The 5,055-nt window shown below is 53.1% G+C and overlaps 1 long non-coding RNA gene across 1 annotated transcript; it reads left to right on the top strand.

Moving 5' to 3' along the window:
• Positions 1–310: 310 nt before the first annotated feature.
• Positions 311–3,917, top strand: LOC122685010. Its single transcript, XR_006338217.1, has 3 exons — positions 311–430; positions 2,112–2,218; positions 3,420–3,917. It is a non-coding gene; the product is annotated as an uncharacterized LOC122685010 (long non-coding RNA).
• The last annotated feature ends 1,138 nt before the right edge of the window (positions 3,918–5,055 follow it).

Below are 5,055 nucleotides of genomic sequence, written 5' to 3' on the forward strand. Positions count from 1 at the left end.
CAGGTCCAGTTGCTGACATTTCAATTCATTGGACCTTAGGCCAGGGTCATTCTCTGAGTTCAGCTCACCCCCCTGACACAGGAGTGGGTTAGGTGACCCCCAGATGTCCTGTCAAACTCTAAGAGCCTGCATGTCTTCTTGGACTCTTGGCCTTTGGAGATAATTCTTAAAGTTTCCATAAATAAAGTAGAAACCAGCTATGTCTTTAAAACCAGTGAGAGGCTTAGGGGACACAGTAATCACTCTGTTTCTGTAATCCCCACCTAACTGACTCAGAAACTGCTAGGACGACGGGGACTGCACATGATAACAAGAGCAAGCTGTGTCTTTCCCAAGTCCACATTTCTTCTAGCAATTTCTCGAATTGCCATGAAAATTGGAATGGATGCGAGTTGGAGTTTGTCAACAAGATAAGAGACTCATGGATAAAGTGAGTTATCTGCCTTTTGTTCCGACCGAAAGGTGACTTTCCCTGAAATCCTGCTGAACATCTAAGAAATTAATCTGGTTGAGTGAGCTCAGCCCGACATCGAGATGCTCTGATGCCCTTCTCAGCAATGCTGCTGAGACAGCAGCAGCTTCAGGCTGCTGAAGCAGTCACCGCTGCCGGGGGAGAAGAAGAGAGAAACTAGAGAAATCAAAGCCTTCGCAAAAGTATGGAGTGGCAATTCAGAGGCTGTTCTCTTGCAAGGCTTATGTAAGCAATTGGTCAATCAATACCCGTCACTTGCTTACAGATGAAGCCCTCACCTCTGCTCTCTGCCTTCTAGGAGCTTACAGCTTACTTCCCAGCCACTTTCTCTTACACAGGCCAGTGAACCCAGTGCCTGCTAATCGGCTTCTCCAGGGGTGCCACACCCCTTAGGACCAGTGCACCCGCACTAGCCCGTTGGCCTTTGCATTTTTGGGTCTTTGACTGTTTAGCCCCTTTCAGTTCTCAGGTCCCTGCTCTGGGGAGGCCCCGACTACGGACTGTCAGCCGCCGTATTTCTGGCTGGCCATTCTTCATTCTTGGAATCCACCGCAGCTGCTATCCTGCCGGCCCTTCCACCTTCATCCTGGCCTTGGCCCCTGGTTCTACAGACTCCTGCACTGAGGCCTCCTCCCCGTCCTTCCAGGCTGACGCGGCACATGGAGGGTGCTTTCCCCTCTTCTGCCTCCCGGCTGCCCCAGCAGGGCCTCATCGGTTTTTAAGTACTGATTTATTTATTTGGCTGCTCCAGGGCCGTAGTTGGGGCACGTGAGGTCTTTTAGCAGAGGTAGTGGGATCTAGTCCCCTGAGCAAGGGTCAAACCTGGGCCCCCTGATTTGGGAGTGCGGGGTCTTCGCCACTGGACCCCAGGGAAGTCCTCAGAGCCTCATCTGCTGACCAGAGGCACCAGGCAGCCTGTCCATTCCTGGAACCTGACTTTTCCTTAGACACAAACGTGCCTCTTCACAGCCGATGGGGTAGCGGTCCCTTTGTCTCTGTCTCAGGTCATACACGCCTGGACGTGCCCCCTGCAGTGTCTGGATGTGACTTGCTGGACTCTGAGCAGAGGGAACCAGCGCAGGAGCGATGCTTCCTTGGTCTTAGGAGCCCTGCTTCCTCAGGGCCCCCTCCGAGGGCTCAGACCGAGTCTTCGCCTGAGCTTGAAAGATGAATTCATTAGAGACAGAAGGCTCCAAATGAGCGAGGAATTGACCTCCTCCCAAAGAGAACAGTTTTCTCACTGTGAAGCGTAGTGACAAGAGAAGCCTTTCATTCTCTGCTGCCTAACCAGCAAGAGGACCCGATCCCCAAAGTCAGCCTCTGTGGAGGCTTCGGGCGACAGCGTTGGGCTCCGGGGGACCATCCGGGCAGACACGGATGCATCCTCCTCAGCGCATGCGCCTTCCTCCGGGGCGCAAGCCGTCCTCACGCGGGCAGTCCCCAGGTCCGCAAGCCCCCTCACAGGCGTGTCTGTAAGTGTCACCTCCGGGACCCCCCCCCCTTCCTGGCACCGAGCCTAGGCCCTCGTTTTCTCTCCCCAAAGTCAACGCAGTCACCTCTTCACCCAAAACTCCCAGCCCCACTCTTGCCCTTGCCTTTCTCCGCTTGAACATAATGGTTTCCTTTTGCCTTAAAAAAGGAAGTCCACGTTTCTTAGGACAAGCCAGAGTTCCCTGCGTTGCGTCATTCGTTACGGTGTGCCCTGTGTAAGAAGGCCTGGTCTTATCCCTGACCAGATCTGATGCGGTAAGTCTCATGCTAATGTCTGCCCTGGCACGAGTGACTCATGGCTTAAGCCTGCCCTCTGTTGCCGCCTGTGGCCTGAGCTCCTGGGGTGCCCCCAAATGCCTCTCATCTCTCCAGCTGGCCTCAAATATCCCTGCCATCCTACGGGGAGAACAGCTCCCCTCTTTTTGTGCTGTTACTGTGTTTAGTGTCTTTGATCTTGTGCTACAAACGGTTGCTGACGTATCTATCTTTCCTACCAGCGTGTAAGCTTTTTGCATCTAGAGCAACGTGATACTCCTCTTCACAGTTGCCACAGTCATTGGTCGTTGCAGGTGCTCAAGGGATGTTTGTTGAAATGAGTCTGCTCAAGTGCCCACCGGGCTCCAGAGCTCAATAAGGGTGCACACTTTTTCTCGAGACACACCTGTGTACATGCACGTTCACACACACACTTGGATACCCAGGCATGCGATGCACACCTCCATTTGCATACATAGCATTCGTTTGTTCGTTACGTAACACCCTGAGCTATGCCACCCTCTGCTCAGAGGGGATGGAGTGGTTTGACCGAGAGGAAATTTGGAGAGAACAAACACGTGTGATTGGCACAGCCCTTCTCTGTTTTCCTCTTTCGGAAACACCCTGCCTGCAGGGGACACGAGCTGGGCGGTGGGCGGGGGTGGGCGGGGGTGGGCGGGCCGGGGGGGAGGCTGCGGTGGTCCAGCTGTGAGACGGGCCTCAGTGCTGGGAGGCTCATTGCTCAGTGATACAAGTGCGCGCTCGGGGTCAGCTTACTCACGGTGACGCAGCCCCGCCTGCCCGCCTTCTTGATCTCTTTCTCAACTGGCCCGTGAAGGAGGCAAGCAGGAAAGTGTTTTCTCCTGGGACCCCTCAAAAACCCTCACAGGAGGAGAACACCGAGGCAGAACTTGAGTAATTACAGTGATTGCTTTAAAGTTAAATAACTTTAAATAATTAAAGAGATTATCTGCCCCTGTCTGCTCTGAGTGTCTTCCAACTTGCACGAGGCGGTGGGGCTGCGGGAAGGGCCTCTTCTCCGCTGGTGAGAGTGAGACGCGCTGCAAGAGCCTGTCCTCTGTGTCTGATGCTTGGTCCTCCCGTGATGCGTGAGACGCGTGTGGTGCTTCTCAGCTTTCGCGGCCTTGGGAATCTCCATGAACACAAAGAATCGCTCCTGTTTCCCTTGATTTGTTTACAGCTGGTTTTGCTGGCAAGGCCGCTCCTGCCCTGCTGGCTGCACCTCCCCAGGGAGCCGGTCTCACGCGCTGGGATGTTTGTGTCCGCCCCGTGTGACGGCATGGTGTTGGCTGCACCTCGTCAGGCGTCCCCTCCAGCAGGAGCAGTGCTCTCTTCGGAGTAATGAGACCTCCTGAAGACGCAGAGGCGGCCCCGTTCTCCCCAGGGTGCAGCAATCTGGGCTGCGACAGGCCCTGGCTTTGTCCCCCTGCTGCATCAGCAGTGATTTCACTTCTGTCTTCTCTAGGGTGAGACAGACTCAGAGACGATTCCAAGACGAGGGTTGGCTTAGAGTTCAGTTTTCACAAACAGCCGCCAGTTGAGGAAGGTCCCAGAGATGAGGATCACTGGAGGGAGAGGTTGAGGAGCGGCTTGACAGTCGTGGGCTCCGAGGCCTTGGGGGCTATTTTGCAGACGTGTGTGTGTGTCTGTATTCAGTCGCTCAGTTGTGTCTGACTCCTTGTGACCCCGTGGACTGTCGCCCACCAGGCTCCTCTGTCCATGGGATTTTTCCAGGCAAGAATACTGGAGTGGGGTTGCCATTTCCTCCTCCAGAGAAATCTTCCCGACCCAGGGATGGAAGCCACATCTCCTGCATTGGCAGGTGGTTACTTTACCACTAGTGCCACCTGGGGAGACTTAGGGACCAACTGATGTCCATCTCCACTGAGAAAGGGAGACGAAATAACCCACGGCTACGGCAGAGGGGTTCAGTCTTGGCCTGGGTGCCCCAGGGGTCAATCCCATCACCTCTTGATGGGATTCACAGTTCCCATAGATTGTAGTTCCCATAAACCGTGGGCACTCCTCTTCCAATAAGTCTCAGAGAATAACAAACCCATCACGCTAAAAACATTTCACCAACTCCATTTTCACTGAAAGAGTTTTTTAAAATAATCTGTTTGCTTTTGCATTTTGCACTGGGAAAATCCAACAATTACTGCAGACTGCCCCTGCCCCAGGATCCCACTCAAATCTGAGCAATCCCGTGGAACCCGCTGATGTGAATGTCACATTATTTATGTCTCTGATTAACAGTACTACCCATCTTCGAGGGAGGCCTGCAATTTCTAGCTTTGGAGGAGGGCTGTAGAGCGTATATTTAATTTTTGAGATATACCCAAATAAAATCAGTGTCTCCAGAGCTGTGTGCTGTTTTGAAGATTTTGAAATGGGAAGGAGGATCTCAAAATGTAAAGGACTGTGCGGGTCGTGTTGTGTAACACTCTGAGATATGTGAATCCTTTTGGTAACATCCCTGATTCTCACTGCGAATTCGCGGACCCACACGGTGCGGCAAAGGCCCTCTCACATCACACTGTTTGCAGCGTGTGATGTGCCCAGTCCCGGCGTTCAGTGGCACCGAGACGGCCCTTGTTTTTACTCCCGTACTTACGTATCTATTTTCTTACATATTAGACAAAAAATAACCAAAGGGCGGACCTTTCAAAGAAAAGTGAGGAGAGGCTGAGAACGAAATAGCAAAGGAGCACAGTCCGGCTTGCCTTTGGTATTTGCAAACAAGAGGGAGAGGATTGGGGAAGCCCGAGTTTAGATACAGGGGAAATAAGATGAGATGGCAAATGTGGAGTTTGTCA

Source organism: Cervus elaphus, chromosome 27, assembly GCF_910594005.1.
Source record: "Cervus elaphus chromosome 27, mCerEla1.1, whole genome shotgun sequence".
Classification (NCBI taxonomy): Eukaryota; Metazoa; Chordata; class Mammalia; order Artiodactyla; family Cervidae; genus Cervus; species Cervus elaphus.